The sequence below is a fragment of the Lactuca sativa genome, chromosome 6 (genome assembly GCF_002870075.4).
Source record: "Lactuca sativa cultivar Salinas chromosome 6, Lsat_Salinas_v11, whole genome shotgun sequence".
Taxonomy (NCBI): domain Eukaryota; kingdom Viridiplantae; phylum Streptophyta; class Magnoliopsida; order Asterales; family Asteraceae; genus Lactuca; species Lactuca sativa.
This window is the reverse complement of record NC_056628.2, coordinates 38,837,228-38,858,691: the sequence shown is the minus strand read 5'-3', so window position 1 is coordinate 38,858,691 and position 21,464 is coordinate 38,837,228.

Sequence of the window (21,464 nt, the reverse complement as noted above, 5' to 3'; positions counted from 1 at the left end):
AGGGCCACATAGCCATCGATTGGAGGCAGTCGACTCCAGCGGCAGGGGTCCGACTTTGTTATCATTGTGATCAGGTGGGCCATATGAAGGCCCACTGTCCTCTACTGGCTGCCAAGTCAGTGCAGACCCCAACGCCAGCCACTTTGAGACTTACTGATGGAGGTCAGGGTCGAGAAAATCCTCCGAAGGCTCCAGGGCGTGCTTATCAGCTTGTGACCGAGGAGATCAGATCTGAGCCAGAGGTGTCAGTCGGTATGTTTTTCTGCTTTATCTTATTTAAGCTATGATTATGAGTTGTCGTTTCTTGCATGAGATGTTTAGTGTTGTATGTATTAGAGGTGAACGAGCATTGAGGGTTCTTAGAGGGTTATCATCCAGTGTGGAATTCGTGAAAAAGGAAGGTTATGGTTCGAGAATTTGGGAACTCTCAGCAGGAACTCAGTTTCCTCGAAGTTCGGTGTATTAGTGGGTTCGTTTGAGCATGCGTGTTAGCTTCGCCACAGCAGATGGTGGTTAGTGCCCTAAGTGGGAGAGAATTGGAAATTATCAGATAAGCCGCTGGTTGTAGAAGGTTGCCTGGAACGGCTTGAATGTCGGTTATTGGGATGATGCGATGAGGCGGTTCAGTTATTGTAAGGGTTTGCATGTGTCGAGGAAATGCGGCAGGTTATGTGTGGGTCGCTGGGTATGCGACCAGCCTCTGAGTATGTATGCATGATATGGGATAACGGTAAGCACCACTAAGGGGTAATGTATAGCGAGGATCTGTCGTGGTGGCAATGTTGGCTGATGCATAGGCATGTTTTCAGTCTCCTTGGAAGAGGAGAGGGATAGTGGCTCCAGATTGGAGGTTTGGACAGAGGAAAGTGAGATAATAGGTTAACAGACTCGGGAGCAGTCTGGACTGGTGATGAGAATTATGTAAGATATTGCAGTCGGAGGTCAAGGACCTGGAGATCATGATAAACAGGTATGGGTGGGGTTACACTCAGATGTGGTGAACCGAAGGGTTCGAGGGTGACGCAAGGACATGGTCCTTGGTTCCAAGTATGGTTATACGTTGAGTTATGTATTTGGAGGTATTCCAATCTAGGGTATTCCATCATGAGGATGATCGGACCCTATGATTGATTGGACCTGATGTGTTTGGTATTCCAACCCGAGGGTTGATTGGGCAAAACATATGTAAGGATGCAAGGGTATTCCATCCTAGGGATGAGCGGACCCGTTATAGGCATACCTGGTATTCCAGCCTGAGGCTGATTGGGCCAGGTGTGAGTGTTGGTTTGGTAAGAGTATCGATGTTTGTTCGGTCGGATATGAGTTAAGAGAGAGACCAAGTGTGGTCGACAGTAGAGTAGGACTCGTGGTCCTGTTTTAAGGTTGGGAATTCGGGTTCCCACGGTTGATTAGTTCCTTTTCATAGTAATGGGAAGAGGTCAGGGGATGGTGAGTTTGGACAGCCTGTCTGGGAGACGGATCCAACTTAACTTTCCGGGTTCAGGGCTTTCCGGAGAAGTAAGTATTGAGTTTGCATGAGAAGAAGTAGGTATCCATTCGAGGAGGAGTTCCAATGGGGCTAGACTCCATTGGTGGGCATCACTTGAGGGGCGTGAATGTGCTTTTCAGGATTTTGGATAGCCAGAGTTGGCAGTTGGCAATTTCGAGGGCGAAATCATATTTAAGTGGGGGAGAATTGTAACGCCCCGTTCTAAGAGTAGCTATTTATGGTTCCCCGAGATCAAGAGTAAGGGCATTTCGGTATTTTATAGGCAATGGGTTTTATTCGAGAAGGTTTCGGGTCGGGGTGTGTTGCTAGAAGCGTAGGGCTTCTCGCCACTTTTTCGTGGATATAAAGTTTGTCGGAAACGGACTTAGAATATAAGAGCTATGGCACTTTGAAGATATTGTCACTTTTGACACTTGATGGAAAAAAAAGTTGACAAAGTAAGGCCATGCATGCATGGGACACGCGTGGGTACGCCCAACGTAAAGCTGGGTTACGCCCAACGTAATGGAGTTAATGAAACGCAGGGTCCCTCAACGTACGCCCAACATACGTCCAGTGTCCAGAAACCCTAATTTTAGGGCCAGCCACTATATAAGGAACATTATGGTTCCAACCCCAGCCTCCATATCTGCCCTCTTACCCTCTAAGTAGTCGTTCTTTCTCCATTTTTGTGGATATTTGACCTTGGAGAGCTTAGAGAGCCTAGAAGAAGAAAGAAGAAGTTGTCAAAGAAGGAGTGGGGTGGCTGGAGCTCGTAGATCTGGAAAGGCATCATCTTCTGATGCCCTTTTGAGGTATAAATTCTCTTGCTTGTCAATCATATTATGTAGATGTAAGTGTTATGAAGTTTTGACATCATTCTTGTCCCAAAAACCCCAAAGTGATACATGATGCGAGTTGGTTGAGATTACCTGTCCTTTCAGAACTTAGGAGAGGTCTTGAGTGAGAAAAATGAGGTCCCAATGGCTTTGGTTGTCCAATGTGTGAGATGGGTAGGTCTTAATGGATTAAGACCTTGGGTTAAGAGCTTTATGGACGTCCCAAGTAATAAAGTTTGAGACTTTATGAATCCTAGGCATATTTGGTCGATGGATCTGAAGTTTGGGCTTAAGAGCTTAAGCCATTAAGAACTTATGAAGGATTTTAGTTCAACGAGATTACGCCCCGCGTAAGCTTATGTACGCCCAGTGTAGTGGATATGTGTCCCGATTCCAATCCGCGAGCATCGATGTACGCCCAATGTACCAAGAAGGGTACGCCCATAGGGGCTTGGATAAGGCCCTTGGGTTTGCTTAGGCCCTAAGCAAAGGATAACTAGGGTTTCCCCTAAACCCTAGATCCCTCAGCTATATAAGGAGCCTCCTGGTTCATGTTTTGGTCACTTTCTTTTGAAGAAACCCTAAGGCCGAGATTTTGCATACTCCCTCTCCCCTCTCTCTTCTACTTTCCTTCTTGTTAGTTTGGGTGTGATTCCATTAGAGGCATTACACTTGTGGTGCTAAGCTTCCAAGAAGATCAAGATCAACATCAAGGGAATTGTCAATTTTTTTCTATAGCAATTGAAAGGTATGTAACTCCTAAACCTAGTTTATTATTTTCAAAAATAGTGACCTCCTCTAGGGTTCTTGTTTTGCAATTCAAAGTTGTATGTTCAATAGTTAAAACATAGATCCAAAGTAGGTTGCATGTGAACTTAGGAATTGTTTTCTAGTTTATTTGTTTTACCTAAAACCCATCAGTGATATCAGAGCGATTGTTTGTTTTAAATTGAATTGCTATACTTGTTGAATTGCAAATTAGGGTTTATAGCTATTAAACCCTAAAGGCCATTTTCGATTTCTAGGGTTTTGGATCAAAGGGTTTTTCAAAACCCTAGCCTCCAAAGAACCCTAATCGAAATTAGGGTTAGGGTTTTGAAAAACCCTAGCCTCCTCCCTTGTGAATTTCGAAAATATGCTAGACATTTTAGGTTTCTTGTTTTGGATAATTATTACTTGATTAGATTAATTGGATAATTATCCTTACCCTAAATTTCGAAATTTAGAGGGCTAAGGATTAGGATTAAATTAATTGTTTAAAGTAATTGGATAATCCTTACAAGATTTAATAAATTAATTAAAAGTTAATTAATAGATAAACATTAAATCTAAATAATTGGTTTATTTAAATTTAAAATTTAATAGTTTAAATTTCAAAATTTATATAAACCCTTGGAGTTTTAAAATGTTCTAAAACACACCTTATATATATATATATATATATATTAATTAAAAGTCTAATATTATATATGTATAAGAATATGGTCAGTCAAATCGCTAGTATGCCTCATTCACGAAGCTAATCTATAAGGGGGTATAAGGAAACTGCCTATAAAATGGTAGTTGAATGGGTGTCCACTCTCACCCACCGCTTCCTTGATTAGTGGAGGGTCGTTAGCAGAACGGATTTGATAGGACAACTACTTCTCATTAAAAGTATAATGCTATTAAAGAAAGTACTAGAACATTATTTTTAAAATCCTAACTCTAGCTACTTTAGGAAAAATGTGAAAAGTATGCTAATCCATGAAATTGCACATTATGCTTTACTGGTCGTTAGTGGAGCATGTGTGGTTAACCAGCACACTAAAAGACACTAATAAAGAGTAGTAATGGGTATCTTGTAATTATCATTTTGATGGAGCGTGTGTGGTTTACCGGCACATCAATAGTTAATGATAAAGACAATAAGGTTACCAAGCACATTTGCATGGTTATTCACATCTAGTTTGTGATCCTCGGTATCCCAGTCACAAATAGTAGAGCATAATCCGAGATTAAAACGTGCCATTAAATAGTTTTAATGTATCTCAAAAGAATCAGGAATTTCATTTCGTTTATTTTATCTAATGGTGGAATTGGTGAATCACCTACCTTTATGAGATTTGAACTTGGATCTCAGCATCCCATTTCTAAGTTGTAAATCGTCATAGTTGGGTCCTAACCTTGATATGATATTTTGGGTTATTGTATTGAGGTGTCTTGAAATCTAAACTAAAACTATCCTTCTTTTCAGATGTCTACTCCTGGAAACACTTCTGCTTCTTCATCCTCCAACCACAACTTCTCTTTGCTCAACATTTGCGCTAAAGTCGTTATGGATGGCTCGAACTATAACGATTGGATGCGTAACATCAAGATGGCACTCAGATTCGAGGACAAAGAGTATGTCCTTGAAAAGGAGCTCAAAAAACTTGATGAGTCCAAAGCCACTCCCGAAGAGTATGTTGCATACAAGAAGCACTATGATGATGCTACCAAAGTGGCATGCATCATGGTCGCAACCATGTCCCCTGAACTGCAAAGGTACTATGAGGACTACTGGCCTTTTGAGATGAACAAGGACCTTATGGAAAAGTACCATAAGCAAGCTCGTCAAGAAAAGTTTGAAGTAGTCAAGTCACTCATGGCCTGTAAGACGAAAGAGGGGGAATCGGTTGTGTCTCATGTGCAAAGAATGCAACACTACATAGAGCGTTTGGTCAAGCTCAACATTCATTTTGATGAGGAATTGGCCATTGACATGGTCTTGAACTCGTTGCCTGATTTTTATGGTCAGTTTATCTTAACTTACCATTTGAACAACACTGAGCAGACATTGGCCCAATTGCACAACTTGTTGCAGACTGCTGAAGCAGGGATGAAGGGTAAAAGTATAGCCCCCACCCCTGCAAGTGCTCCTGTTCTAGCTATTGGAAAGGGAAAGGGGAAAAAGAGGAAAGGTCCTCCCAAGCAAAACTGGAAGGAAAAGGTCCAAGTAGGGTCATCTAGCAATGGCCCGAAAGCCAAGCCCAATGCTTCCATTCCCCATGTCTCTGATCCAAAGGAAGCTGTTTGCTTTTATTGCAATCAAAAAGGGCATTGGAAGAGAACCTGCCCACAATATCTGCAGGACATCAAAGATGGAAAAGTGAAGCCATCTTCGGCAGGTATTTACACTATTTCTTCTAATAACTCATTATCTCCTCGTTCATGGGTCCTGGATACAGGATGTGGTTTTCACATCTGTTCTGATTTGCAGGGGCTAAGGGAAAGTGATGAGATAGAGCGAGGTAGGATAAACCTGATCATGGGAAACAAGAAGTCTTCACCAGTAACCAAGATCGGAGTTTATCAACTTTTTCTTAGTAATGATGTTAGATTAGATTTGTTGAATTGTTGCTATTCGTCTGAGATGACGAGAAACATTATTTCATTTCATGCATTGTTCAGACAAGGTTTTAAATACTCTTTTAATGATTTGAATGGTTCAATTTCTGTTTATAAGAATGGTGTTTTTGTGTTTGAAGCTTTAACTTGTGATGACGTGTATGAAACAGTGACTTGTGTTGATAGCTTAGGAAATAGTGTGTTTAATATTGACTTGTCTAATAGTGTAGACAAGGCATGCTTGTGGCATTGTCGCCTTGGGCACATTAACAAGAAACGTATAGTCCAACTCCAAAAGGATGGAGTCTTGGAATAATTTGACCTAAAATCAGATGATCTGTGTGAATCTTGTCTTTTGGGAAAGATGACAAAATCACCATTCACGGGGTCTTGTGAAAGAGGTGAAGGTCTGTTGGATCTCATACACACAGATGTGTGTGGGCCCTTCAGATCAACCACAAGAGATGCTAATCGATTTTATGTGACTTTCACTGATGATTATATTAGATATGGTTATGTATACTTAATCAAACATAAGTCAGAAACCTTTGAAAAGTTCAAAGAGTTTAAACATGAGGTCGAAAATCAATTAGGCAGGAAAATAAAGGTACTTAGATCTGATAGAGGCGGAGAGTATCTTAGCATTGAGTTCAACGACTATCTAAAGGAATGTGGGATAGTCTCACAATTGACTCCTCCTAGGACACCACAGTTAAATGGTGTAGCCGAGAGGCGTAATTGAACCTTGTTAGACATGGTTCGTTCTATGATGAGTCGTTGAAACGACCCAAAAATACGACCCAAAAATTTCGTTTTTCAACATAACCAAAAACCATAATCTGAGTGTCATATCATAAAACCATACATGATGTATCTCAAAATAATAATAAAACACTGTGCGGAAAACTGTATCATATCCATGTCATATAAAAATCAAGAACTAAATCAACTCCCAGGATAAAAGCTGAAGCTGTGGTGTGTGCGATGCCATCATCCCGAGCTCTTCCCTCTGCTAGCGGAAGTACCTGAAACCCAAAACTGAAACTATAAGCACGAAGCTTAGTGAGCTCCCCCAAATTACCACATACCATACAGTAACATATCAAGCACATACTGGGGCCTTGCCCCCCTCCATCGGACCGAAGTCCGAAGCTGACATAGGACCGAAGTCCGAAGCTGACTGGGACCTTGTCCCCTACATCGAACCGAAGTCCGAAGCTGACTGGGACCTTGTCCCCTACATCGAACCGAAGTTCGAAGCTGACATCGGACCGAAGTCCGAAGCTGACTGACTGGGACCTTGTCCCCTACATCGAACCGAAGTCCGAAGCTGACATCGGACCGAAGTCCGAAGCTGACTGATCATAGCATAAACATATCACTAACATGAACACACATAATCCTGTCTGAGCCACGAAGGCACCAAACATGCTAACTACTGCATCGGATCAAAATCCGGACACTACTGCTAGCTAAACGGGCCGACATTGTGGCCTTAGACCCGTTCCTACTGAAAGGAAACTCACCTCGTGAACTGGCTGCTGAGTGAATAGCTCTGAGGGCTAACTGCTGCTGCTCCGGTATCTCCCCGGCTACAAGTCCATAAACACACTCAATCAAATACTAAACACTGCACTGGGTAAAATGACTCTTTTACCCTTGGTCAAAGTCAACTCTCAGCCAAGGTCAACTCTCGGTCAAGGTCAACCCACAGTTGACCTGACTCGCCGAGTTGGGCCGCCAACTCGCCGAGTCCTTATTCTCACTCCTCGACTCTACTCGCTGCTACTCGTCGAGTATGGCATCGACTCGACGAGTACTCTCCCGCTCCAAGAATTCAGACAATCTTCATCCGACTCGTCGAGTCCTATGAACAACTCGACGAGTTGTTCTTGAGCTTAAGAAGATTGCCTTGGACTCGCCGAGTTGTATGAACAACTCGCCGAGTCCCTCCATTACTGAGTCTACCCTCAAACTCGCTGAGTCCACTCCACTACTCACTGGTCCCACTCGACACCGCTCAAAAGGAAGAAATCGGGGACTCGCGACCCGACTCGCTGAGTCGTTCTTCCGACTCGCCGAGTCACCGCCATGCAACTATTCTACACTCGATTCTGCTCGAATCCAATACATACAAATGATAGATCTGAGTCCAATAAGCTGATTTACCACGTAAAGTTTCCAACTTTACGTGTACAAACGCATGAACAAGGGAATAAAGGCTAAAAGATGCTTAAAAGGGGTAGATCTAGGGTTAATATGCAAAATAGCTCCATAAAGGCAATAGATCTGGGCTCTACAACTCCTAAATGAGCAGATCTAAGGTTATCTCGGCATAAGAGAGCTTCCATATCAACATAAAACTTTGAGAAAGGCATTAACAAGATCTAGAAAGGGTTTTAAGGCATAAAAGAGGAGGAAAACTGAAGAATACCTCAAAGAGCTCTTGCTTTCCCTTGAATCTCTGCTCTACAATCCTTCTCCTTGCTCCTTTCTTCTTCTCCTTCTTCAAGCCTTCACAATAGCACACAAAATCACTTAGAATCACTCAAGAACGAATTAGGGTTTTCTCACAGCTTTTCAGGGTGAAGGAGGCGAGATTGGGGGCTATAAGGTGGCTTAAATAGTGGGCAACCCGGGAATTTAGGGTTTCTCCCAGACGGACAGACTCGCCGAGTCGCCAGCTAACACGTGCTCGAAATCCCGACCCTACTCGGCGAGTCAGGCTATGAACTCGCCGAGTCCCTCTTGCAAAAATTCAAAATAAATACCAAGGAATTATCATACCGGAGACGGGTCGTTACAGTCGTGCTCCACTTCCAATTCATTTATGGGGCTATGCCTTAGAAACGGCCGCCCACATCCTAAATCTTGTCCCAACAAAGAAGGTTGCCAAAACACCTCACGAAATGTGGACAGGGAAAGTTCCCTCGTTAGCACATATTAAAGTCTGGGGTTGTGAAGCTTTCGTAAGACGATAGACTCACGACAAGCTAGCAGAAAGAAGTGAGAAATGTGTTTTCATTGGTTACCCAAAACAGTCTTTTGGATATTTGTTCTACAGACCTAGTGAGAACGTGGTGTTTGTAGCTCAAAGAGGAGTCTTTCTAGAAAGAGAGCTCATATCCAAAGAGGACAGTGGGAGTACCATTAACCTTGAAGAGATTCAAGAGTCAACCAATGAAGGAACCTTAGATGACACTAGCACTCGACCAGAGGAAACAGTTCCTGTTGAACCAGTTGATAAACCATTACCTCTTCGTAGATCCACTAGGGTGAGTGTGCCACCTGAGTTGTATGGTTTTCATATCACTTCAGACGGTGACACATTCATCAGTGATAGGACACTGGTGAATTTAGATGAACCAGTCTCTTACGAGGAAGCAATGGCAGGCCCAGAGGCTTCCAAGTGGAAAGAGGCAATGGAAAGCAATATAAAATCCATGTATGACAACCAAGTTTGGAATTTGGTTGATAATGCACCAGGTCGTAAGACAGTTGGTTGCAAATGGATCTTCAAGAAGAAGACAGACATGGATGGGAATGTACACACATTCAAGGCTAGACCGGTTGCGAAAGGTTTCACACAAACCCCAGGGGTTGACTATGATGAAACTTTCTCACCAGTAGCCAAGATCAAATCTATCAGGATATTGCTCGCCATAGCTGCCTTTCATGACTATGAAATCTGGCAGATGGATGTTAAGACTGCCTTCCTTAATGGGAAGTTGGTTGAAGATGTTTACATGAATCAGCCAGAGGGTTTTGTCGATGCAAAGTTTCCCAATAGAGTGTGTAAGCTTGAGAAATCCATTTATGGATTGAAACAAGCATCTCACAGCTGGAATCTTTGCTTCCATGAGAAAGTCAAAGAGTTTGGTTTCTCTAGAAGTGAAGATGAGTTTTGTGTGTATATCAAGGCTAGTGGGAGTATAGTAACTTTTCTGGTGTTATATGTCGATGACATATTACTCATTGGTAACGACGTTCCAACCTTGAATGAAGTTAAGTCTTGGCTTGGAAAGTGTTTTGCCATGAAAGACCTTGGAGAAGCTGCCTATATTCTTGGGATTAGGATATTGAGAGATAGAAAGAAGAGACTAATTGGACTTAGTCAGAGCACATACTTGGATAAGGTACTAAAGAGGTTTAGTATGGAAAATTCCAAGAAGGGAGAGCTGCCTATCCAGAGCAACACAAAATTGAGTAAGACTCAATGCCCTAGTACAGACGAGGAAATAGCAGACATGAGTCGTGTACCTTATGCTTCCGCTGTCGGATCGATCATGTACACTATGACATGTACTCGCCCTGATGTGGCCTTTGCTTTGAGCATGGTCAGTCGCTATCAGGGGAACCCGGGTAGAGCTCATTGGACAGCAGTAAAGAATATACTCAAGTATTTGCGAAGAACAAAGGAGTGGGTCCTTGTACTTGGTGGCAATGATACTTTGAGAGTAGATGGTTACTGCGATGCCAGTTTTCAAACGGATAGAGATAACTTCCGTTCTCAATTTGGTTGGGTATTTCTACTGAATGGAGGAGCAGTTACTTGGAAAAGTTCCAAGCAAGATTCGGTGGCTGATTCTACTTGTAAATCAGAGTACATAGCAGCGAGTGAAGCGTCTAAAGACGCAGCTTGGTTGAGGAACTTCATCGGGGATCTCGGAGTTGTTCCAAGCATCCAGGAGCCTATGGAACTGTTCTGCGATAATGAGGGAGCGGTTGCCTTAACTAAGGAACCCAGAGACCATGGTAACACCAAACATATCGACAGAAAGTACCATTTCATCAGGCATAGAGTAGAAGAAGGCCATCTTGTTGTAAAGAGGGTATCATCTGAAGATAACCCAACAAACCCCCTCACAAAGGGTCTGAGTAGGGTTAAGCATATTCAGCATGCTCGGAGTATAGGTCTGAAAGATGATATTAGTTTTAGTAGTTAGATTAGTTTTGTCCTGAAACTTGTAACAAAGTAAATGTAATTGACTTTTGGTGATTAAATAATAAAGTATTATTTATGGGTTTACTACCTTTTGTCAATTGTTTATTGTTGTGTTTCATATTTTTGCATGTTTTACTTCCCGAATAAATACCAAGGAATTATCATACCGGAGACGGGTCGTTACAATTCTCCCCCACTTATCTCAGACTTCGTCCTCGAAGTCTGCTACGGCTGAATCTGCAAATATCTCTGGGTAGTGCTCCCTCATCTACTCCTCAGCCTCCCACGTCCATTCCGATCCCTTCCAGTGCTGCCACTGCACCTTCACTAACTGAATTACCTTGTTCCTCAAGGTCTTGGTCTTCCGGTCCAGAATCGCGACCGGCCTCTCAATATAATTCAGGCTGCTATCAACCTGAATATCCTCTAGGGGAACGACTGCTGACTCATCCACCAAACACTTCCTCAACTGAGACACATGGAAAGTGTTGTGGATCTGACTAAGCTCCTCAGGAAGATCTAACCGATAAGCAACCCGAACCACCCGGGCCAAAACCCTGAAAGGACCAATAAATCTGGGGCCCAGCTTGCCCCTCTTCCGGAATCTGATGACACCCTTCCAAGGTGAGACCTTCAGAAGGACCATATCCCCCACCTGGAACTCCAAGTCCAAACGCCTCCTATTGGCGTAGCTTTTCTGCCGACTCTGAGCAGTCTGCAGTCTACTACGGACCTGCTGGATCAACTCAGTCGTCTTAAGCACCACCTCCGTGCTCCCGATGACCCGCTGACCGACCTCGCCCCAACAAATCGGGGTCCTACACTTCCTCCCATACAGCATCTCAAAGGGAGGTCGATCAATGCTCGCATGATAACTGTTGTTATACGAGAATTCCGCTAACGGAAGATACGTATCCCAACTGCCACCAAAATCTAGGACACATGCCCTAAGCATGTCCTCGAGAGTCTGAATCGTCCTCTCGCTCTGTCCGTCTGTCTGAGGGTGGAAAGCGGTGCTAAAATGGAGACGAGTACCCATCTCGTCGTGGAACCGTTTCCAGAACCTGGATGTGAAACGGACATCTCGGTCTGACACCACCGATACCAGCACTCCATGACGTGCCACAATCTCTCGCACATAGATATCGGCTAACTTTTCCGCCGATATACTCTCCTGGATCGGAATAAAATGGGCACTCTTCGTCAATCGATCCACTACTACCCATATCGAATCCACTCCTCGTGCGGTCCTGGGAAGCTTGATGACAAAATCCATGGTGATGTCCTCCCATTTCCACACGGGAATGTCTAACGGCTGCATCCTGCCGTGAGGTCTCTAGTGCTCCGCCTTGACCTTCCGGCAGGTCAGGCATCTCTCGACGTACCAGGCGACGTCCCGCTTCATGCAGGGCCACCAATAATCAGGTCGAAGATCTCGATACATCTTCGTCACCCCTGGGTGGATAGAAAACCGAGACTTATTAGCCTCATCCATCAACACTTGCCGTACTCCACCCCAGTACGGTACCCACACTCTCCCGTGAAGCGTCAGCAAACCACGACTATCATAAACAAACGAGGCTACTCAGCCCACGATCCTCTCACACTTCTGTCTCTCCTCCTTGAGGCCCTCCACCTGAGCCTCCTTGATCCGCTCCAACAACGGAGTGATCACTGTCATCCTCAAACATAGATCTCTGATAGGGGCCGCCGACACCTTGCGGCTCAGGGCATCGGCCACCACGTTGGCCTTCCCTGGATGGTAAAGGATCTCACAGTCGTAATCCTTTAGCACATCCAACCACCTCCTCTGCCTCATGTTCAGACTCGGCTGATCCATAAGGTACCTCAAACTCTTGTGATCCGTGTAAATAGTACAACGGACCCCATAAAGGTAATGCCTCCAAATCTTGAGGGCAAACACAACTGCCCCCAGCTCCAAATCATGGGTAGGATAATTAGCCTCGTGAGGCTTCAACTGTCTCGAGGCATAAGCTATCACATGACCTCGCTGCATCAAAACTGCTCCCATACCTGTGATCGAGGCATCACAATAGACTACGAAGTCCTCTACTCCCTCTGGCAAGGTAAGGATCGGAGCCTCGCACAACCTCTGCCTGAGGGTCTCGAACGCTGTCTGCTGCTCTGGACCCCAACGAAATACCACTGACTTCTTGGTCAGTCGGGTGAGCGGCACTGCTATCTTGGAGAAGTCCAGAATAAATCTCCGATAATACCCTGCCAACCCTAGGAAGCTCCGAATCTCAGATGGAGACTTCGGGACCTCCCACTGCATCACGGCCTCTATCTTGGCCGGATCTACCAAAATGCCCTTCTGGTTGACGAGGTGACCAAGGAACTGCACCTCGCGCAACCAGAACTCACATTTGGAGAACTTTACGAAAAGTCTCTCCCTCCTCAAAACCCCAAGCACCTCCTGCAGGTGCTCCTCGTGCTGCTCCTGCGTCATGGAATATATCAAGATATCATCTATGAATACTATCACTGACCGATCCAACATCGGCCTGCACACGCGGTTCATGAGATCCATGAACGCAGCTGGAGCATTGGTGAGCCCAAATGGCATCACCACAAACTCATAATGACCATATCTGGTTCTGAAAGCAGTCTTCTGAACATCCTCATCTCTAACCCGCATCTGATGATAACCGGAGCGTAGATCGATCTTGGAGAACCAAGACGCTCCCTGAAGCTGATCACACAAATCATCTATCCTTGGAAGTGGGTAACGGTTCTTCACCGTTACCTTATTCAACTCCCGATAATCAATACACATACGATGCGACCCATCCTTCTTCCTCACAAACAGGATCGGCGCTCCCTAAGGCGAACTGCACGGCCGAATGAAACCCTTGTCTAACAGCTCCTACAGCTGTGTAGACAACTCCTGCATCTCAGGGGGAGCTAGTCGATACGGTGCCTTGGCTATCGGAGCCGCACCAGGAATGAGGTCGATCCTGAACTCAACCTGTCTCTCAGGAGGTATCCCCGGCAAATCCTTGGGAAACACATCCGGGTAGTCTCGAACAATAGGAACATCATCAACTGTCATCTTGCCCTTCTCCCGGGCATCCAAGACGTAAGCTACAAAACCGGCGCAACCCTGCTGAACATAGCGCCTCGCCCTTGCGGCGGAACAAAAGGTCGGTCCACGCTGTGGCCTCTCGCCCTGAATCACTAACTCTCCCCCACTGGGAGTGCGAACCCTCACTAGCTGAAGCTCACAATCAATCACCACCCCATTGGGGCTTAGCCAATCCATGCCCACAATAACCTTATTCCCTCGCAGGGGAATAGGTACCAGGTCTACTGAAAACTGCTCATCAAACAACTGAAGGGAACACCCTCTATGCACTCTGCCGACCCTCACGGTCCTATCAGCTGCTATCTCAACCTCTAATGGACAATCCAGCTCCCCTGGAGCTCTACTAAATCTCTTGCTAAGCGCAAGCGATACGAATGATCGGGTAGCCCCCGAATCGAATAATACCATAGCAGAAATGCCGTTCACAGAGAACGACCCTGAATAAAACATACAATCATAAGTAATACTCAAATGATAATAATAATAAAGAGATGAAGGGAAGATACATACCCGTCACTACATCAGGAGTCGCTCGTGCCTCCTCCGCTGTCATCTGAAACGCCCTGCTCTTCGCCACTGGCGTCTCGGCTCGGCCCTGCCGGCCATCTGTAATCCTCAAGGTAGCAGGGGCAGGTGCAGCCACCTTCCCTGCTGCGGCTAAGCTCGGACACTGGGACTTTTTATGTCCCCTCTGATTGCACTGAAAGCAAATCAGATCTGATGCTGCAACGGCAGTAGCAGGAGCCGTACAATCCCTACTCAAATGTCCAATCGGACCGCACTTGAAGCATCCGGAACTCCCTGCCTTGCACGCCCCCTCGTGCATCTTCCCACACCTACCACATCGACCGTGGCTCGGCTGTCCCCTGGACCTGTGATCTGAAACCCTGGGCTTTTTGCCCGAACCGCCTGAACCCGAAACCGCCTCCGGTTTCCTCTTCTTCTCCATCTCGAGATCAATCACCCTCTCCCGAGCCCTAGCAATCATATCTTCCAGCGTTTTACAGCTGGATCGGCTCACAAACTGGCGGATATCGCTCCGCAACATCTCATGATAACGGGCCTTCTTCATTTCCTCATCAGCCACGTACTGAGGAATGAGAAGAGCCCTCTCCCTGAACTTGGCGGTGATCTCCGCCACTGTCTCTGTAGTCTGGGTGAGGTCCTGAAACTCCCTAGCCAACTGCTGCACCTCAATGACCGGTGCAAACTCTGCCCTGAACCTGGTAGAGAAATCAGCCCAGGTCATGGCGTCCAATGCTGCATCATCCCCAATGGCATGTCCGACCTCCTCCCACCAATCCCGTGCCCTGTCCTTCAGAAGACAGGACGTCAGTCTGACCTTGTCCCCCTCGGGACATCTGCTAGTGCGGAAAGCGTTGGCCACATCCGCCAACCATCTGGTACTCGCTATGGGGTCTCGCGCCCCATGATAGTCCGGAGCTCCACATGCCCTGAACTCCCTGAAAGTAAGGGTGCGCGACCCCATCATGGCCGCCACCTCGGCACGGAAGGTGCCCAATCTCTCATCCATCAGCTCTAGAATCCCCTCCTTGATCGAACCGAAGATCACAGGAGTCTGCTCTAAAATGATACGAGTAATCTCTGAAGAAAGAAACTCTCTGGTCTGCTCATCCATGTGCTCGTTCCCCGAGCCTGATCCTGATCCCTCCCCGGCACCTCCACTGCCAGTTGCTGTCCTCGGACGCAAAACCACCATACTGAAACACATCATAGCAATATCAGAAAATTGAAATATCTCAAGGGATCATTGATACTACTACTAGCTTCCTGGCCTTGTCTCGGCCTTCCTTGATTCGAGTACGAATCCTCTGCTTTCAGTAGTACGGGCCCATACTACCTTCCACATCTATCCGTACTTTCCTCAAGAACCGCCTTGACTCCACCAAGTCACTTCTACTACTGCTGATCTCTGCTATTCTCATCCTAGGCTTGCCCTAGGGAAACCTCAGACTCAACACAACTAGTCCTCAGCTGCTGAAGGCCTCCTTATAATGCTAATTAGCCACCACCTGAACACCATCACATGTGACGAGGCTCAGATAATCCTTCAAGTAAAAGACTCGTCCCTATAACGGTTGGACTCAAACAAGAGCTGCGCAATAGGGCCAAATCCAGCACTCTGAGATTATTCAACCCTGATCACATGTGATGTGGCGTATTCACCTAATGGCTAACTCCCACCACTCAGAGTCCCACAAAGCACAAAGCAAGCAGCATTCGGATAAGGGAAACATACTCAGGCAAAACTATTCTCATAACGAGAAGCTACTCTAGCATACAATGCTAAGCTCGCGCTACCAGGCATAACCTAAACAGGCTATCCTACTGCAGTGTACTTAATACTAGCATGCAATTCTCATAAAATTGTAACACATAAAGCAGGCACATAAGGCATCCTCCTAGATCCTTAGTCCTATACTAGCATGTTGTTCTACTGAAGCTGGAACAATTAATCATAATAATAAAACTTGTATTGGTAATTTGGGAGTACTTACTTGAGCTCGGCTGATCGCATGCACCACACCCTTATCTGGTTTTAAAAAAAATCTTTTCTTTCTAAGTGCTTTTCAGAATCTAATTCGAAAACATTTTTCTTTTTGAAAATCTTTTTACCTTTCCCTTAGTTTGAGTTCAGATGCACCCGGAGGTGTATCCGAATCCCTCAAACCAGGGCTCTGATACCAACTTGAAACGACCCAAAAATACGACCCAAAAATTTCGTTTTTCAACATAACCAAAAACCATAATCTGAGTGTCCTATCATAAAACCATACATGATGTATCTCAAAATAATAATAAAACATTGTGCGAAAAACTGTATCATATCCATGTCATATAAAAATCAAGAACTAAATCAACTCCCAGGATAAAAGCTGAAGCTGTGGTGTGTGCGATGCCATCATCCCGAGCTCTTCCCTCTGCTAGCGGAAGTACCTGAAACCCAAAACTGAAACTGTAAGCACGAAGCTTAGTGAGCTCCCCCAAATTACCACATACCATACAGTAACATATCAAGCACATACTAGGGCCTTGCCCCCCTCCATCGGACCGAAGTCCGAAGCTGACTGGGACCTTGTCCCCTACATCGAACCGAAGTCCGAAGCTGACATAGGACCGAAGTCCGAAGCTGACTGGGACCTTGTCCCCTACATCGAACCGAAGTCCGAAGCTGACTGGGACCTTGTCCCCTACATCGAACCGAAGTTCGAAGCTGACATCGGACCGAAGTCCGAAGCTGACTGACTGGGACCTTGTCCCCTACATCGAACCGAAGTCCAAAGCTGACATCGGACCGAAGTCCGAAGCTGACTGATCATAGCATAAACATATCACTAACATGAACACACATAATCCTGTCTGAGCCACGAAGGCACCAAACATGCTAACTACTGCATCGGATCAAAATCCGGACACTACTGCTAGCTAAACGGGCCGACATTGTGGCCTTAGACCCGTTCCTACTGAAAGGAAACTCACCTCGTGAACTGGCTGCTGAGTGAATAGCTCTGAGGGCTAACTGCTGCTGCTCCGGTATCTCCCCGGCTACAAGTCCATAAACACACTCAATCAAATACTAAACACTGCACTGGGTAAAATGACTCTTTTACCCTTGGTCAAAGTCAACTCTCAGCCAAGGTCAACTCTCGGTCAAGGTCAACCCACAGTTGACCTGACTCGCCGAGTTGGGCCGCCAACTCGCCGAGTCCTTATTCTCACTCCTCGACTCTACTCGCTGCTACTCGTCGAGTATGGCATCGACTCGACGAGTACTCTCCCGCTCCAAGAATTCAGACAATCTTCATCCGACTCGTCGAGTCCTATGAACAACTCGACGAGTTGTTCTTGAGCTTAAGAAGATTGCCTTGGACTCGCCGAGTTGTATGAACAACTCGCCGAGTCCCTCCATTACTGAGTCTACCCTCAAACTCGCTGAGTCCACTCCACTACTCATTGGTCCCACTCGACACCGCTCAAAAGGAAGAAATCGGGGACTCGCGACCCGACTCGCTGAGTCGTTCTTCCGACTCGCCGAGTCACCGCCATGCAACTATTCTACACTCGATTCTGCTCGAATCCAATACATACAAATGATAGATCTGAGTCCAATAAGCTGATTTACCACGTAAAGTTTCCAACTTTACGTGTACAAACGCATGAACAAGGGAATAAAGGCTAAAAGATGCTTAAAAGGGGTAGATCTAGGGTTAATATGCAAAATAGCTCCATAAAGGCAATAGATCTGGGCTCTACAACTCCTAAATGAGCAGATCTAAGGTTATCTCGGCATAAGAGAGCTTCCATATCAACATAAAACTTTGAGAAAGGCATTAACAAGATCTAGAAAGGGTTTTAAGGCATAAAAGAGGAGGAAAACTGAAGAATACCTCAAAGAGCTCTTGCTTTCCCTTGAATCTCTGCTCTACAATCCTTCTCCTTGCTCCTTTCTTCTTCTCCTTCTTCAAGCCTTCACAATAGCACACAAAATCACTTAGAATCACTCAAGAACGAATTAGGGTTTTCTCACAGCTTTTCAGGGTGAAGGAGGCGAGATTGGGGGCTATAAGGTGGCTTAAATAGTGGGCAACCCGGGAATTTAGGGTTTCTCCCAGACGGACAGACTCGCCGAGTCGCCAGCTAACACGTGCTCGAAATCCCGACCCTACTCGGCGAGTCAGGCTATGAACTCGCCGAGTCCCTCTTGCAAAAATTCAAAATAAATACCAAGGAATTATCATACCGGAGACGGGTCGTTACAGTCGTGCTCCACTTCCAATTCATTTATGGGGCTATGCCTTAGAAACGGCCGCCCACATCCTAAATCTTGTCCCAACAAAGAAGGTTGCCAAAACACCTCACGAAATGTGGACAGGGAAAGTTCCCTCGTTAGCACATATTAAAGTCTGGGGTTGTGAAGCTTTCGTAAGACGATAGACTCACGACAAGCTAGCAGAAAGAAGTGAGAAATGTGTTTTCATTGGTTACCCAAAACAGTCTTTTGGATATTTGTTCTACAGACCTAGTGAGAACGTGGTGTTTGTAGCTCAAAGAGGAGTCTTTCTAGAAAGAGAGCTCATATCCAAAGAGGACAGTGGGAGTACCATTAACCTTGAAGAGATTCAAGAGTCAACCAATGAAGGAACCTTAGATGACACTAGCACTCGACCAGAGGAAACAGTTCCTGTTGAACCAGTTGATAAACCATTACCTCTTCGTAGATCCACTAGGGTGAGTGTGCCACCTGAGTTGTATGGTTTTCATATCACTTCAGACGGTGACACATTCATCAGTGATAGGACACTGGTGAATTTAGATGAACCAGTCTCTTACGAGGAAGCAATGGCAGGCCCAGAGGCTTCCAAGTGGAAAGAGGCAATGGAAAGCAATATAAAATCCATGTATGACAACCAAGTTTGGAATTTGGTTGATAATGCACCAGGTCGTAAGACAGTTGGTTGCAAATGGATCTTCAAGAAGAAGACAGACATGGATGGGAATGTACACACATTCAAGGCTAGACCGGTTGCGAAAGGTTTCACACAAACCCCAGGGGTTGACTATGATGAAACTTTCTCACCAGTAGCCAAGATCAAATCTATCAGGATATTGCTCGCCATAGCTGCCTTTCATGACTATGAAATCTGGCAGATGGATGTTAAGACTGCCTTCCTTAATGGGAAGTTGGTTGAAGATGTTTACATGAATCAGCCAGAGGGTTTTGTCGATGCAAAGTTTCCCAATAGAGTGTGTAAGCTTGAGAAATCCATTTATGGATTGAAACAAGCATCTCACAGCTGGAATCTTTGCTTCCATGAGAAAGTCAAAGAGTTTGGTTTCTCTAGAAGTGAAGATGAGTTTTGTGTGTATATCAAGGCTAGTGGGAGTATAGTAACTTTTCTGGTGTTATATGTCGATGACATATTACTCATTGGTAACGACGTTCCAACCTTGAATGAAGTTAAGTCTTGGCTTGGAAAGTGTTTTGCCATGAAAGACCTTGGAGAAGCTGCCTATATTCTTGGGATTAGGATATTGAGAGATAGAAAGAAGAGACTAATTGGACTTAGTCAGAGCACATACTTGGATAAGGTACTAAAGAGGTTTAGTATGGAAAATTCCAAGAAGGGAGAGCTGCCTATCCAGAGCAACACAAAATTGAGTAAGACTCAATGCCCTAGTACAGACGAGGAAATAGCAGACATGAGTCGTGTACCTTATGCTTCCGCTGTCGGATCGATCATGTACACTATGACATGTACTCGCCCTGATGTGGCCTTTGCTTTGAGCATGGTCAGTCGCTATCAGGGGAACCCGGGTAGAGCTCATTGGACAGCAGTAAAGAATATACTCAAGTATTTGCGAAGAACAAAGGAGTGGGTCCTTGTACTTGGTGGCAATGATACTTTGAGAGTAGATGGTTACTGCGATGCCAGTTTTCAAACGGATAGAGATAACTTCCGTTCTCAATTTGGTTGGGTATTTCTACTGAATGGAGGAGCAGTTACTTGGAAAAGTTCCAAGCAAGATTCGGTGGCTGATTCTACTTGTAAATCAGAGTACATAGCAGCGAGTGAAGCGTCTAAAGACGCAGCTTGGTTGAGGAACTTCATCGGGGATCTCGGAGTTGTTCCAAGCATCCAGGAGCCTATGGAACTGTTCTGCGATAATGAGGGAGCGGTTGCCTTAACTAAGGAACCCAGAGACCATGGTAACACCAAACATATCGACAGAAAGTACCATTTCATCAGGCATAGAGTAGAAGAAGGCCATCTTGTTGTAAAGAGGGTATCATCTGAAGATAACCCAACAAACCCCCTCACAAAGGGTCTGAGTAGGGTTAAGCATATTCAGCATGCTCGGAGTATAGGTCTGAAAGATGATATTAGTTTTAGTAGTTAGATTAGTTTTGTCCTGAAACTTGTAACAAAGTAAATGTAATTGACTTTTGGTGATTAAATAACAAAGTATTATTTATGGGTTTACTACCTTTTGTCAATTGTTTATTGTTGTGTTTCATATTTTGCATGTTTTACTTCCCGAATAATATGATTGTTCAAACTCCACAGTCGCTCGTACTTTTGGAAGTAATTAGTGAATTAAGACTGTCATGAATTGGATTGCAGAATGTCTAAGGATAGACATGGCAATAGAATTGTTGCAATGTTCATGAGTACTCAGAGAGTGAGATTTGAGTATTGGATAAACCCACGCTCAAAGTATTACTTCATGGATTCATCACGAGTAATATTGAGATGATAATATCTATAATCTTGGAACAGAGATATATGAGTTGTAATTTGCAAGTCGGCTATACATTGGTAATACGAAAACGCATCAGTAACTTGGTGTTATAAAACGTATTGTCATGTATGGTTTGATGAGTAAAAGATACAAGCATATGAGTCAATGTTTATTCGTTCCTTTTGCCCTAATGGGAAAAACGATATCTATGGGCCCCTCGATGATTTGGTGTTGACTTTTGTGCTGGGCCCAGCCATGACTGAATTGATGTGTTTGATTAGAAGTCCTATATCATCACAAATTAGGAATCAGGAAACATAGATTCTGGACAAAAGAGGTTGATTACATTCCATGTCTTTTGTCTAGGGATATCTAGCAGAACGAAGGATTATATGATCACTTATCTTAGGACTGTAACTGACTGGGTCAGAGTTCGGCAGCAGCTTTTTGGAA